General features: G+C 43.4%; 1 protein-coding gene across 1 annotated transcript in view; it reads left to right on the forward strand.

Annotated features, from left to right (window-relative positions):
- Nucleotides 1–6,377: 6,377 nt before the first annotated feature.
- Nucleotides 6,378–17,139, forward strand: part of FSD2 (fibronectin type III and SPRY domain containing 2) — a 77,796-nt gene continuing 67,034 nt past the window's right edge. The window contains exon 1 of the mRNA XM_044283261.1: nucleotides 6,378–6,493. The gene's annotated coding sequence lies outside the window, so the exon portion shown is untranslated. The remainder of the gene's footprint in view (nucleotides 6,494–17,139) is intronic.

Here is a 17,139-nt window from a genome sequence, read left to right on the forward strand (position 1 = left end):
ATGTCTGAAATTAGGAAAAGCCACTAACCCTGGATGCCAGGGATCAGGGGGCAGGTCACCTCATAAAGCATCCCTAATCCACGCCCTAACGCCTCACCGTATGAGTGGACCTGGATGGTAGGATGGCTCATACCCAGGAAACCTAGGTTAGTGTCCAGTGGCGGGAATAACCACTGAACCAAGAACCCCGGAATGCATGGTAACTTACTGCTGGATGGCACAACAGAAGACACACCAAGGAACTCATACAAACATACTGCAATCCGAATACAATATCGGATCCAGTACGTACGGACACAAAAAGGAACTAGCACTCCAGCAACAGCTCACTGACTTGACTTTTGGTTCCCCCTCCAGGGAACCCCAGGGACCCCCTTCCGGAGGTACAGACAAAAAGGGGAACATCTAGCGTTCATGTCGGACAGAATACACCAACACTGACCAGACACGGAACAACAACTAGACGTACAACAAATCCCAGAACATATATCCACACCAAACATAACAACAGGTAAGATAGGGAAAATGGAGGAGACATAAGGAAGACATCGCTGGAGACATCAATGTCCTATAAGGTGGCCCTCAAGGACTGGGAAGATGGAATAGTACCAGCTCCTCAAGACATTGAAGAAAAACTGAACACAGGCTAACAGCTCAGAACATAAGAGCCATGAAGCCACACCCAGCTCCACCTCTTAACCCCATGCTTACCAGAATGGGAAGGAAGACAACCTTAGAGGAGAAATGCACACGCATCCAATACAACACAATGTTGCCGTTGGGAACCAGCATGCGCAGCGAAAGTGTCATGGCAAACAACCACCCCACAACCGCCGTGTCACAGGCAGTGTGGGGTAAATTACTGTGTGGGGGCAGTGTGGGGGAAACTACTGTGTGGGGTAAACTACTGTGTGGGGGCAGTGTGGGAAACAAATACTGTGTGGGGGCAGTGTGGGAAAAAATTACTGTGTGGGGGCAGTGTGGGATAAACTACTGTGTGGGGGCAGTGTGGGGTAAACTACTGTGTGGGGGCAGTGTGGGGTAAACTACTGTGTGGGGGCAGTGTGGGGTAAACTACTGTGTGGGGGCAGTGTGGGGTAAACTATTGTGTGGGGGCAGTGTGGGGTAAACTACTATATGGGGGCAGTGTGGTGGAAATTACTGTGTGGGGCAGTGTGGGGCAAATTACTATGTGGGGTAAATTACTGTGTGGGGGCAAATTACTATGGGGGGCAGTGTGGGGGAATTTACTATGGGGGAATTACTATATGGGGGCAGCGTGAGGTCTTTGTGATTGGGGAGGCACTGTAGGCGCAATTCTATTATTTCTGGGGACACTATACAATGATTATTGCCTGGAGCACTATATAGGGTGTTATTACTGGGGGCACTCTAGGGGACATTATAGCTGCATTTGGGGTAATTTATCAAACTTGTGTAGAGTAGAACTGGCTTACTTGCCCATATCAGATTCCACCTTTCATTTTTGACAGCTCTTTTGGAAATCCAGTTCTACTTTACACCAGTTTGATAAATTACCCCAATTATGTCTATTAGGGTGACTATTTTTTCAGCAGTATAGTACCTGGGGCATTGGGGGGCACAACAGGCACAGTATTGGGGGTGGCAGCAGGATGACACTGTGGGGACACCAGGATAGGGAGGTTGATGGAAAAATTGAGAAATCTAACGTGTCTGTGTTACAAACTCTGTAGAGAAGAGATGTGGCTGAAAGAATTTGTCATGGCGGTCTGGGTCAAACGGAGGAGAAGAGGAAAGAGAAAGTCTACATGACAGGAGATGTCCCTGGATGTAAGAGGTATGTGGTCAGAGGCGGCTCATTCATTAGGCCACTTAGGTGGAAGCGTCCTTAGGTCAAAACATCCCAGGCCCCGAATGCTATTCCCCACCCCCCTTGTACTTGTCTGTCCACTAATCTGCTAGGCTGCTGCGCCGCACAGTCATGAATTCAGTCACTTGAGAGCGCAACCCAGTCATGCAGTGCGTAATCCCACAAGACCCAAGGGAGGTCATGGGTCTCGCGGGATTACGCGCCACAGGATGGGGTTGCGCTGTCAAGTGACTGAAGTTGAACTCATGCCCGCGCAGCAGCTTAGCGGATCAGCGGACAAGTACAAGGTGGGGGGGGGGGAAATTTCATAATATGAAGCAGTGCGTGGGCAAATTTGGGAGGCAGTGTGGGGGGGACAAATTACTTAATGGGGCAGTGTGGGGGTACAAATTACTTAATGGGGGCAGTGTGGGGGGAAAATTACTTAATGGGGCAGTGTGGGGGTACAAATTACTTAATGGGGGCAGTGTGGGGGGAAAATTACTTAATGGGGGCAGTGTGGGGGGCATATTACATAATGGGGCAGTGTGGGGGCCAAATTACTTAAAGGGGCAGTGTGGGGGCAAATTACTTAATGGGGCTGTGTGGGGGGCAAATTACATAATGGGGCAGTGTGGGGGGACAACTTACTTAATGTGGGCAGTGTGGGGGGCAAATTACTTAATGGGGCAGTGTGGCAGACAAATTACTTAATGGGGGCAGTCTGGGGGGACAAATTACTTAATGGGGCAAATTACTTAATGGGTGCAGTGTGGGGGACAAATTACCTAATGGGGCAGTGTGGGGGGACAAATTACTGAATGGGGCAGTGTGGGGGCAAATTACTTAATGGGGCAGTGTGGGGAGAAAATTACTAGAAGGGAATTACTATTGGTGGGACTATAAGGAGTACTATTATTATGGGGGGCACTCATATTACTTCAGGATAGTATTTGGGGGCACAGTGAGCAGCAGGATAACACTGTGGGGACTCCAGGTTGGAGGATGATGATGATAGAAATGTGAGGAAGCTAAGATGTCTGTGTGTCACACTCTGCAGAGACGAGGCAACTGAGAGAAGTTGTACGGACCGAATGGAGAAGATGATGATAGAGAAGATCTACATCAGAGGAGACGTCACCTGGAGACCCTGGATGTGAGAGGTATGTGCTGCTGTATAGCAAGTACAGCAAAATGCGGTGTGTGGGGGGAGGGTCGATTTAGAGAACTGGGCCAGGGTTAATGCAAAGTGTTAATATGCACTGTGCATATAAGCCATGTACTGTGTTGTCACTGTGCATATTAACCCATTACTGTGATGTCACTGCATATTAAAGGGGTACTCCGGGATAGGAAAATAAATCCCCTATCCAAAGTATAGGAGATAAGTGTCTGATCAGGGGGGTCTGGCCGCTGGGATCCCCCACGATCTCCTGTATGGTACTCCAGATCTCCTTGTGCCCAGAGCGGTAGTCAACACTCCCCCTCCAGAGTGCTCCGGGGAGCACTGCGGTCTCTTTATAGTTTACCAAGCACAGCGCCGTACATTAGACAGCAGCGATGCTTGGTACTGCAGCTCATCTCCTTTTACTTGAATGGGACTGAACTGCAACTAGGCCATGTGACTGATATACAGTGACATCACTGGCCTCCCAACAGTGAATCGGCAGGTGTCCCGGGAGAAGGAAGGAATCTGCATGGAAAAACCATGTGTAATCAGCAATCAGTGCAGGCAGGCTATGTGTGAATGTGTTGTTTGCAAAATATTTATTTTGGGGCCCCACTTAAAATTTTGCCCAGGGCCACGCTTTGTCTAAAACCAGCCCTGCATTCAGCGGTGCAGTTATATGTTCTAAAGCCCTTTTTTGTTGTGTAATAGTGGCAAAATAAAAATATATTTGCCGTTAAGCGGTGCAGTTATACATTCTAAAGCCTTTTGTGGAGTGTTTTTGTGGCAAAAGTAAAATATATTTGCTGTTTAGCGGTGCAGTTATATGTTTTAAAGCCCTTTTTGTGCGTATTAGTGTGAAAAAAAGGGCTTATTAGCCGTTGTGAGGTGAAGTGAGAAAAGTACATACTTTTTGGGGCAGATGCTCCACAGTCAGGATCCGTTTTTTGGGGGTTTATTGTTCTGACGGATCAGAAGGAGAGCAAAATAATCAGTGACGTCAACACAAAATTCCTGCTGACACCCTCTCCCCTCTGTCCGGGGGCTCTACTGGTATAAGGGTTAAATAGAATAGGTTCTGTAGACTTCTATGTGGAATCAGCTGATGAAAAGGAGTGCGCTTTTTCTAGGTGCTAACATCGACCTGAGTTATTTGGTCAGTTTTGACCCCGAGACTGCCCAAATAAGTGAAGTGTGCAGTGATTCTAAGAGCGATGCCTGTCATCTGCATGTCATACTGACTCATGGTATTGTTTTACTACCACTGCAGACTCCCTATGCGTGTTACTGCAAGGCACAGAGTTCTACACCACTATAAAGACTCTCTGCAGCCAGGAAATAGCTCTTTTTTAACGAAATTCTGCATGAATATATTTGGATCAAACCCAATTTTTTCCAAAAAGTTTTAAAAAAATTTGTTCATCTCTAATTACAACTGAAACATCCGAAGTCGATTCGCATAAAACTTCGTTCTAATACTGTACGGAGCAGGAGCTCCATACAGTATTAGACTGTATTGGCTCTGATGAGCTGAATTTATGTCACAAATGGTGTTGCAGAAAACTGGAACTTATAAATAAACATCCGACTGACTTGATCCCAAACTAAGGAGCATATGGGTGAGCCCTATAAAACCCCTAGAGCTCTCCCTGACTGCTATGCCCATGCAAAGGTCTTTATGGTAGACGATTGCATGTCCACGTACCTCATACTATGTGACACCTGAAAACCCTATAATAGTGAGGGGACACGACCACCGGCCCCCTGCACTTAATACGGACAGAGTCAGGGTCACCTAGAATTAAGCCAGCAAGGAAACACAAATAAAGGAAACAGACTTATCTGAGGAATCAGCAGAAGCAGCATCCAGCAGTGAACACAATCCAAGAAGAAGTATAAACCGCAAAGTGAGGCAGTATGGGAGGGAATATAAAGGGAGACAATTAGTGTAAATAGGTGACAGCTGGGAGAAGAAAAGGAGATGACAAAGTGAAAGCAAAACAAAGAACTTCATGCAGGTAGAGAAGAACATCTAACAGACCTTCTCACAGAAGTGGCGGTGACAAGTTATTGCTTTGCGAATACTTTGCGCAATAACTTCATAAATTAATTTGTACTGTATAAAAAGATTTCCTGAACTCGGGGTCGGTTCCAAGTGGTACAGTTTTTTTACTGTAGAAATTAATTGATGAAGTTATTGCGCAAAGTCTCGTGAGACTTCGCAAAGCAATAACTTTGGCTCATCGGAGCCAATACAATCTAATACTGTATAGAGCTCCTGCTCCGTACAGTATTAGAACAAAGTTTACGCGAATCGACTTCAGATGTTTCATCTGAAGTCGATTCGCTCATCCCTAATCACAATCATTGCAGACTGGGCCTGGAAAACAGTCATGGCCACCTGAGAAGAGTCATGGTTATTCATAAATTCCTGATCTCCCTGCCCACCTGCTGATGACTGACAGTATTCTACCTAGTTTTCTCCCTTTTTTATGATGCTGGTTCTCAACAACAACTTACTTTTAGCTCCTGAGTGACACACCACTGAAATCAGCATTTCTGTCACTATTTTAGTTGATGACAGGTTCCCTTTAAGACAGCTTGTCTCCACAGGGTTTCTACTCGCACCTTCCTCTCAACACTGGAATGTTTTTCAAATATATAAAGTTCACTTTTTCTCCTCGCTAGCTGGTTTAAAGCTTTTTCACCAACTGATATAATCATTTCTCTTTTAAGACTTCGATTGAGGGTGCATTCATACGACCATATTTTCATTCTACGTCCGATCCGCATAGATGTCATCTGTGTGCTGTCTGCATCCGTGCAGCTGATCTGCAACTTATAGAACATGTCCTTGCCCCTTTTGCAGACAAGAATAGGCATTTTTTCAATGGAGCCTGAAAAATGCTGTCATCATCTCCAAACACGCTTTTCATCTACTTTTCTATTTTTGGCTAATACGGGTCATGTTACCGTATGTCAGGATATGAGTGAAGGACCTGTGTGCTTCTATTGACTACTACGGGTCATGTGATGGTGCCATATTTACATTTTTGGGGACTATCTCAAGAACAGTAAATTCTAGAGAGCTGAGACCTTTATGAAAACCTTTGCAGACACCCGATAAACCTATATGCCAAATTTGGTGTCCAAAGGTTCTGGCGTTTGGATGCCTATAGAGGCCAGACGGCCAGACAGACAGACACTGATTTCTATAATATAGATGATCATTCCGTATTTGTCAGCCTCCATTACTAAGTAGTGTGACATATTCTCAGACAAATTTTTAAAGCTTCTCCCTTTTGACATGTGAAGAGTGGAGGACAGCTGCAGGGGATCTATATTTGTCATCCTCCATTACTGCTGGGATATCAGTATTCCTGTGCACACTGTCTAAAATTACCCTAGAGCTTTCATGCTCTTCTCCCATCAGCAGATCCCAGAATTTGCTCTATGCGGATTTTTCACACAAGGATAGGAACCCAAATTATCAGGTAATTGTGTGCATGGCTGTGTTATACCTATAAGCCAGTTAGTAGCTTCACATGGAGCGCCTGATGTCTCTTTCATGTGCCATCTGTAGTGTAAGATTTCACAATCACATAAATGCATCCAAACTTAATACCTTGGCTGACATTGGTTTGTGATATTTTCTATTCCTGATACATTGTAGAAAAAAGTATATAAAGGAGGAAGCTGCCTATCCTGGCTTCATCTTCTCATAACTGTGTAAGTGTCCATTATTCAGGCTATTTTTGCGCACGGCTGCCATTCTGTAATGGTTTACATGTGAACCTGAAGTGACAGATTACAGAATTGCGTATATAACAATTCCCTAATGTACTTTTATTACAGTGGGGGCAGAACTAGAGAAAATTCAGATTCCCTGCATCCCGACAGTCCCCCAGGAGATTTTTTCGGTTTATGGGGCAGCAGTTGTAATAATTACACGTATAACATGCAGATTTTTGTGCAGAATATCCACAGCATAGTACACTACCAGCAAAGTAGATGAGATTTTCAAAATCTCATTTCCAGGGTGTAAAAATTGACCTGCGTTAGTAATCTTGAAATTCACAGCAGTCCGGTTTTTGTGGATTTTTGGTGCAGATTTTACCCTATGCAATGGAGTTAGAGTTGGCGCAAACCTGTGACAAAATCCGCCATTATCACATATGTATTTTGATGCAGAGTGGGTGCAGAAATGCAGCGAAAACTGTATATAAATCTGTGAGAAAAATCTACATAAACTACACTGCATGTACGCTAAGATCTCAGACAGATGAGCAATGTTCATATTTTACACTCGAACAGCACCACTTTCACACTTGCGGCAGGACGGATCCGGCAGGTTGTTCACCCTGTCGGATCCGTCCTTCCGCTGTTTCGCCATGCCGCCGGACCGCCGCTCCATCCCCATTGACTATAATGGGGACGGAGGCGGCGCTCCGGCACAGTACGGCAGTGCACGGCGAAAGGCCGCCGGACTAAAAGTCCTGCATGTCCGACTTTTTGGTCCGGCGGCCTCTGACTGCGAACTGCCGTACTGCGCCAGATCGCCGCCCCGTCCCCATTATAGTTAATGGGGACGGAGCAGCGGTCCGGCGGCACGGCAAAACAGCGGAAGGACAGATCCGACAGGGTGAACAGCCTGCCGGATCCGTCCTGCCGCAAGTGTGAAAGTAGCCTAAGGCCTCTTTCACACGAGCATGTCCGGATAGGGTCCTGATGCCTTGTGGGCAAACCCGCGCGAGTAGGTACCCAATTGCAGTCAGTTTTGACTGTGATTGCGTTCAGTTGTTCAGTTTTTATCTCGTGGGTGCAATGCGTTTTGCACGCGCATGATAAAAAACTGAATGTGATACCCTGACCTGAACTTCTTCATTGAAGTTCAGGTTTGGGTTCAAAGTTGTGTAGATTGTATTATTTCCCCTTATAACATGGTTTTAAGGGAAAATAATAGCATTCTGAATACAGAATGCATAGTACAATAGCGCTGGAGGGGTTAAAAAATAAAAATAAAAATTCAACTCACCTTAATCCACTTGTTTGCGCAGCCGGCATCTCTTCTGTCTTCTTCTTTGAGGAATAGGACCTTTGATGTCGTCACTGCGCTCATCACATGGTCCATCACATGATCTTTTACCATGGTGATGGACCATGTGACGGACCATGTGATGAGCGCAGTGACGTCACCACAGGTCCTTTTCCTGTGCACAGCAAAGATGAAGACAGAAGAGAAGCCGGGCTGTGCGAGCAAGTGGATTAAGGTGAGTTAATTATTATTATTATTTTTTTTTTAACCCCTCCAGCCCTATTGTACTATGCATTCTCTATTAGGAATGCTATTATTTTCTCTTATAACCATGTTATAAGGGAAAATAATAATGATCGGGTCCCCATCCCGATCGTCTCCTAGCAACCGTGCGTGAAAATCGCACCGCATCCGCAGGTGCTTGCGGATGCTTGCGATTTTCACGTAACCCCATTCACTTCTATGGGGCCTGCGTTGCGTGGAAAACGGACAATATAGAACATGCTGCGATTTTCACACAACGCACAAGTGGTGCGTGAAAATCACCGCTCATGTGCACAGCCGCATAAAAAATGAATGGGTCCGGATTCAGCGCAGAAAACTTATCTGTCTGTGTGAAAGGGGCCTAAGGGTGTCATTTATTATCCAGAAATTAGGCATATATTTGGCACACATTGCGGCACAGAGGTTAGTTGTGCCGCAATCTGGAACCTTTTCCGGCTCACGCCAGTTCTAATACTGTGGGTGTGGCATGGGCGGGGAAGGGGACAGGACAGCATGCCCGTCACATTCATTATTTTCTCTGCCTGTTTTAGGCATAGAAAATGGTCTAATTGTAGGACAGCAAGGAAGCTTGCTTATATTGAGAACTGGCACTGGATACGCCAAAGTTATGTAGAGGCCTTCTGGAACGCTTTTACTTCATGTTAGTGGTGAATTTGAGTTGATGTGTTTTACTTTTATGTGTAAAATAATCCAAATTTACAGACAATTTGGAAAAATTTGGAATTTTCTAAATCAGAATTGTTCTGCTTTTAACCACTTAAGGATCCATGACGAAGCTGTACATCATGGGTCCGATCACCAAAATAGCGCCTGCTCGCACATACAGCGGGCGCCTGTCCTAAGCGGGGTCTCTGCTAAATAGAGACCTGCGGCACATGTATGCGATCAGCCATAAGGCTGATTGCATACATCTTACCTTTCAGATGCCGTGGTCAAATGTGACCACGGCATCTGCGCAGACCTGAACCGGAAGTTGCGCGCTTCCAGTCCGGTAACAGCGTTCACCGGCTGAGATCGGGGGACCTGTTACCTCGATCTAATTGACCGAAGCCCCGAGCCGGCTTCCGAGTCAATTACATGTATATATCAATACAGGCCACTAGGTGGCACCCTTGTATTCATATAGTGCAATTGAAGTCTTCAATGAATACTATGGGCAATCAAATGATTGCCAGTTATTGTGACCCAAGGTGACTTAAAAAAAGTAAAAGAAAGGTAAAAAAAAAAGTTTTTACAAATATAAAAAAAAACCAAAGGTTCAAACGCCCCCCTTTCCTTAAAATAAAAATACTTAACCAATAACAAAATTAAACATCATGGGCATTGCCGTGTCCGAAAATTCCCATATTATTAAAATATAACAATATTAATGGCATACTGCAAATGGCGTAGCGGGAAAAAAAATAAAAACAGCCAATTTGTCATTTTTTGTCACTTCAACTACCCAATAATTTTTTAATAAAAAGTGATCAAAAAGTCGCACACCCTTAAAATTGGTATCACTGAAAAGAACAGATCGTCCCGCAAAAAATGAGCCCTCATACAGCCCTGTACATATAGCTACAAAAAGTTATAGTGATCAGAATATGGTTATGGAAAAAAAAAAATTCCTCAAAGGTTTAAAAAAAAAAAAATTCCCAGTATTAAAACGCAAGAAAAACTATTCAAGTGTGGTATCGTTGGAACTATACTGACCTGGATAATGAAGATAACAGGTCAATTTTACTGCATAGTGTACAGTGTAAAAAATAAAAAAATAAAAACCTTTATCAGAATAGCGTTTTTTTTCCAATTCTACCCCATTTGGAATTTTTTTCCCGGTCCCTACTACATGGTATGCAACAGTAAATGGTGCCATTAGAAAGTACAATCTGTCCTGCAAAAAATAAGCCCTCATAAGGCTATGTGAATGGAAAAATAAAAAAGTTAGGACTATGGGAAGACAGGGAGTGAAAAACGAAAACGCAAAAATGGAAAATCCCAGGGTCCTGAAGGGGTTAAGACAAATAGTGATTCATTGCAAAATAGTTAATAATTCACATTACCCATATGTCTACTTTATGTTGGCAGCATTTTGTAAATGTCATTTTATTTTTTTAGGAAACAGTTTTTTAAGAACCAATTCAGTTCTGAAGTGAAACTAACGAGCTTACATAATAGAAACCACCAAAGATGACCCCATTTTTGAAATTACACCCCTCAATTTATTAACAACTGATTTTACAAAGTTTGTTAACGCTTTAGGTGTTCCACAGGTATTAAAGCAAAATGGAGGTGAAAAGATTCCAACTTTCATTTTTAACAGCTCCAGTTTGATAAATAACCCCCTTAATTTTTTGGTGCAGATTTTAAATTTTGATACATTTTTCCTGTAATACAGGAAGGGTTAACAATAGAACAACAGAATTACTGAATATCAGGATATTACAGAGGACAGTTGCTATAACAACACATAAATCACTGAGGGCAACTTCCTAAAACGTAACCTTTAATCTACATACAATTAAAATACAAAAGATAAATGTGGTCCAAACTGGACCATGATAACTATAGTACAAAAAGCTGTCAAATACAATGGACGGTTAGCAAAAAATGAGGACAATAAAATACATCTGGGACACAGAATCAAGATATAATAAGTCTGTGTCTGTTCATGCCCTTACAAATACTGCTCAGCCAAGAGATGCACCTTAACCGCCTCCGGACCGCCTAACGAGACGAGAGATTTCCTGTGAACGCGCGCACACAGGAGCGCGCGTTCACAGGAAACGGCAGGTAAACGAGTGCATCTACAGCCTGCCAGCGGCGATCATTCGCTGGCAGACTGTAGATGTGATTTTTTTAACCCCTAAAAGGTATATTAGATGCTGTTTTGATAACAGCTTCTAATATACCTGCTACCTGGTCCTCTGGTGGTCCCTTTTGCTTGGATCGACCACCAGAGGACACAGGTAGCTCTGTAAGTAGCACCAAACACCACTACACTACACCCCCCACCCCCCTGTCACTTATTAACCCCTTATTAACCCCTGATCACCCCATATAGACTCCATGATCACCCCCCTGTCATTGATCACCCCCCCCCCTGTAAGGCTCCATTCAGACGTCCGTATGTGTTTTGCGGATCCACAGATCCGCAAAACACATACGGACGTCTGAATGGAACCTTACAGGGGGGTGATCAATGACAGGGGGGTGATCACCCCATATAGACTCCCTGATCACCCCCCTGCCATTGATCACCCCCTGTAAGGCTCCATTCAGACATCCGTATGTGTTTTGCGGATCCGCTGATCCACAAAACACATATACGGACGTCTGAATGGAGCCTTACAGGGGGGTGATCAATGACAGGGGGTTAATCACCCCATATAGACTCCCTGATCACCCCCCTGTCATTGATCACCCCCCTGTAAGGCTCCATTCAGACGTCAATATGTGTTTTGCGTATCCGTGCATCCATGGATCCGCAGATCTACGGATCCGCAAAACACATACGGACGTCTGAATGGAGCCTTACAAAGGGGTGATCAATGACAGGGGGGTGATCACCCCATATAGACTCCTTGATCACCCCCCTGTCATTGATCACCCCCCTGCAAGGCTCCATTCAGACGTCCGTATGAACACGGACACCACGGATCTGCAAAACACAGACACCGGCAATGTGCTTTCCGCATTTTGCGGATCCGCACATTGCCAGAACTATATAGAAAATGCCTTTTCTTGTCCGCAATTGCGGACAAGAATAGGACATGTTCTATAGGCTCTACATAAAAACGCAGTGTTCGCCCGATCAGGCCTGATCTTGTGCGCACACTTGCGTTCAGTCCAAAAACACCGTAAAATCGCTATAAAAAGATCACTTTTGAGGGGCATGGCAAGTTCATAGAAGAATTATTATTTTTTGGGCACAAGTTAGCGGAAATTGATTTTATTTATTTTTTTAAATAAAAAAAGTCTCATATTCCACTAACTTGTGACAAAAAATAAAATCTCACATGAACTCACCATACCCCTCACAGAATCCAAATGCGTAAAAAATTGTAGACATTTATATTCCAGACTTCTTCTCATGCTTTAGGGCCCCTAAAATGCCAGGGCAGTATAAATACCCCACAAGTGACCCCATTTTGGAAAGAAGACACCCCAAGGTATTCCGTGAGGGGCATGGTGAGTTCCTAGAATATATTTTGGGGGCACAAGTTAGGGGAAAATGTTTTTTTTTCTCTTACAAAATAATTTTCCGCTAACTTGTGCCAAAAATAAAAATATTCTAGGAACTCGCCATGCCCCTCACGGAATACCTTGGGGTGTCTTCTTTCCAAAATGGGGTCACATGTGGGGTATTTATACTGCCCTGGCATTTTAGGGGTACTAAAGCGTGAGATGAAGTCTGGAATCCAAATGCCTAAAAATCTCCTCCTAAAAGGTACTCATTGGAATTTGGCCCCCTTTGCGCATCTTGGCTGCAAAAAAGTGTCACACATGTGGTATCGCTGTACTCGGGAGAAGTAGGGCAATGTGTTTTGGGGTGTATTTTTGCATATACCCAAACTTTGTGTGAGAAATATCTCTGTCAAATGACAACTTTGTATAAATAAAATGGGAAAAGTTGTCTTTTAGAGAGATATTTCTCTCACCCAGCATGGGTATATGTAAAAAGACACCCCAAACACATTGCCCTACTTCTTCTGAGTACGGCGATACCACATGTGTGACACTTTTTTGCAGCCAAGATGCGCAAAAGAGCCCAATTTCCAATGAGTACTTTCAGGATTTCACAGGGCATTTTTACGAATTTGGATTCCAAACTACTTCTCACGCTTTAGGGCCCCTAAAATGCCAGGGCAGTATAAATACCCCACATGTGACACCATTTTGGAAAGAAGACACCCCAAGGTATTCTGTGAGGGGCATGGTGAGTTCCTAGAATATTTTTTTTTTTGGGCACAAGTTAGGGGAAAATGTTTTGTTTTTTCTCTTACAAAATCATTTTCCGCTAACTTGTGCAAAAAATAAATAAAAATATTCTAGGAACTCGCCATGACCCTCACGGAATACCTTGGGGTGTCTTCTTTCCAAAATGGAGTCACATGTTGGGTATTTATACTGCCCTGGCATTTTAGGGGTACTAAAGCGTGAGATGAAGCCTGGAATCCAAATGCCTAAAAATGCCCTCCTAAAAGGTACTCATTGGAATTTGGCCCCCTTTGCGCATCTTGGCTGCAAAAAAGTGTCACACATGTGGTATCGCTGTACTCGGGAGAAGTAGGGCAATGTGTTTTAGGGTGTATTTTTGCATATACCCAAACTTTGTGTGAGAAATATCTCTGTAAAATGACAACTTTGTATAAAAAAATGGGAAAAGTTGTCTTTTAGAGAGATATTTCTCTCACCTAGAATGGGTATATGTAAAAAGACACCCCCAAACACATTGCCCTACTTCTTCTGAGTACGGCGATACCACATGTGTGACACTTTTTTGCAGCCAAGATGCGCAAAAGAGCCCAATTTCCAATGAGTACTTTCAGGATTTCACAGGGCATTTTTACGAATTTGGATTCCAAACTACTTCTCACACTTTAGGGCCCCTAAAATGCCAGGGCAGTATAAATACCCCACATGTGACACCATTTAGGAAAGAAGACACCCCAAGGTATTCCGTGAGGGCATGGTGAGTTCCTAGAATATATTTTTTTTGGGGCACAAGTTAGGGGAAAATGTTTTTTTTTCTCTTACAAAATCATTTTCCGCTAACTTGTGCAAAAAAAAAAAAATACTTTCAGGATTTCACAGGGCATTTTTACGAATTTGGATTCCAAACTACTTCTCACGCTTTAGGGCCTCTAAAATGCCAGGGCAGTATAAATACCCCACATGTGACCCCCTTTTGCCACAAGTTAGTGGAATATGAGACTTTGTAAAAAAAAAAAAAAAAAACATTTTCCGCTAACTTGTGACAAAAATAAAAACTTCCATGAACTCACTATGCCCATCAGCGAATACCTTAGGGTGTCTACTTTCTGAAATGGGGTAATTTGTGGGGTGTTTCTACTGTCTGGGCATTGTAGAACCTCAGGAAACATGACAGGTGCTCAGAAAGTCAGAGCTGCTTCTTCTGAGTACGGCGATACCACATGTGTGACACTTTTTTGCAGCCAAGATGCGCAAAGGGGCCCAATTTCCAATGAGTACTTTCAGGATTTCACAGGGCATTTTTACGAATTTGGATTCCAAACTACTTCTCACGCTTTAGGGCCTCTAAAATGCCAGGGCAGTAGAAATACCCCACATGTGACCCCCTTTTGCCACAAGTTAGTGGAATATGAGACTTTGTAAAAAAAAATAATAATAATTTTCCGCTAACTTGTGACAAAAATATAAACTTCCATGAACTCATTATGCCCATCAGCGAATACCTTAGGGTGTCTACTTTCCGAAATGGGGTCATTTGTGGGGTGTTTCTACTGTCTGGGCATTGTAGAACCTCAGGAAACATGACAGGTGCACAGAAAGTCAGAGCTGCTTCAAAATGCATAAATTTACATTTTTGCACCATAGTTTGTAAATGCTATAACTTTTACCCAAACCAATAAATATACACTTATTGCATTTTTTTATCAAAGACATGTAAAACAATAAATTTAGAGAAAAATTTATATAGAAATGTAGTTTTAATTGAAAAATTTACAACCAAAAGTGAAAAATGACGTTTTTTTGCAAAAATTTTGATTAATATCAAAAAAAGTAAAAATGTCAGCAGCAATGAAATACCACCAAATGAAAGCTCTATTAGTGAGAAGAAAAGTAGGTAAAATTCATTTGGGTGGTAAGTTGTATGACCGAGCAATAAACCGTGAAAGTAGTGTAGTGCAGAATTGTAAAAAGTGGTCTGGTCATTAAGGTGGCAGTAAGCTGAGGTGGTTAAAGGTAGGTGCCGACTCGATTGGTCAGCTCAATCCCCTCACAGTCCCATGACCAGAGCTAACCACCATTTTTGGGTGACAGCATAAACTATCCTCCCCAAATGTCTTCACCAATAGTCCTCGGACGCCATGCGTCTCAGAACTTACTTGGAGATACAATCTCCCCGCCCTTATGCTTTCCATACCTCTCTCTCGAAAGCCAGGGACGGGAACAAGCTGGTACAGTAGTGCGCTCCACGTGCATCCATCATGGAGCACACAGGCCTAATATAAGCAGGAGGCTCAGTGCGCCAGATAGATCAAACTGGAAGCACAGACCACGCATCCAAAGGCACAAGGAGGCAGTTCCCAGCATTCCCCATAGTGCCCCCACCCCCGACTGCACTATAACTGGGAATGTCAGGGAATACCACCCCAGGACCATTATATAAATAAAGCCCGGCGATATTACACATACAGGGGACACCATATGAGAACTATTTTGTTACAATTCCTGGTCCCATTTAATGAATAAATTTCGGCGCATGTTATATTCTGCACATGGACGTGTATGGCGCCGCAGGGTACAAATAGGGGGGAGTCACACCACTTTTATTATATGCTGGTTGTTAATACTCTGGTTATGACAAACCAGGGGGTAACAAAAATACACATAAACATAACAAGATACTGGATAATAAAAAATAAAGGAAAAATAAAAAGGGGCAATATAGCACATGCAAAGACCACTCCCATGACAAAACACATGGCTACAATATTATATCAGGTATGATACTGCAATAGCAGTCAGATAAAGGACCGTTTTTATATAATTGCAAGGATGACGCTTCATGCATCGATAATTATTTCCGTCTGGTAAAGGAGGTGAAGCTAATAGTCATTAAATCTGCTGACAAAGGGGGCAATCTTGTAATTATGGATTGTAACCAATACAGACAAATGTGTGAATGCCTGCTAAGCGATCGTGACTGCTACCGCATCTTACCATCTGACCCTATGGATGTCTTTTGCAAATAACTTGTGTCTATCCTTGATGAAGGCCTTATTAAAGGTGTCATCAGTGAGGCTGAATACCACTTTCTGAGGCTAGGTTCACCCCAGATAGCTACGTTTTATGGATTACCCAAGATCCATAAGGGTTTATCTCCCTTGAAGGGTCGTCCTATTGTGACTGGGGTGAACTCGATAACCCAGAATAGTGGTATTTATATTGATAGGGTTCTTAAGAGGTTTGTTTCAGCCCTTCCATCTCTCACAAGGGACACAATGGACTTCCTAAGGAAAATTGAAACCATCAACTTAGAACAATCATGCTCCCTTGCAAGCATTGATGTTGAATCATTGTATAGCTCTATTCCTCATTCTAAAGGGTTGATGGCGGTAGCAGAATTCTTAAAGATAAGGGCATTATGTTACCGCTCCCATAATGAATTTGTGTTGACTCTCCTTGAGTTTGTCCTGAAGCACAATTTTTTTCTGCTTGATTCGCGCTTCTTCCACCAATTCAGGGGGACCCCTATGGGGGGCCTCTGTGCCCCCACTTATGCCAATCTCCTCCTGGGCTGGTGGGAGGGTGAAGTGGTCTTTCCTGACAATCAAGCTTGGTGGTGTGACAAAATTGTCTTTTGGACATGTTATATAGACGATTTCTTTGTAATCTGGAATGGTGACCTTGATGAATTTAAATAATTTGTTAGGATGTTGAATACGAATGAGATAGGCTTGGCATTTACCTTTAAGTTTCACCCAGACACACTAACGTTTCTAGATGTCAGGGTCACCAAGGAGGTGGACAAGTTGGTCACAACTACCTTCAGGAAGACCACTGCTACGAATAATTTTCTTTATTGAGACAGTTATCATCCCATGAACCTAAAAAAGGGATACCCCG

This window comes from Bufo gargarizans, chromosome 2 (genome assembly GCF_014858855.1).
Source record: "Bufo gargarizans isolate SCDJY-AF-19 chromosome 2, ASM1485885v1, whole genome shotgun sequence".
NCBI classification, from domain to species: domain Eukaryota; kingdom Metazoa; phylum Chordata; class Amphibia; order Anura; family Bufonidae; genus Bufo; species Bufo gargarizans.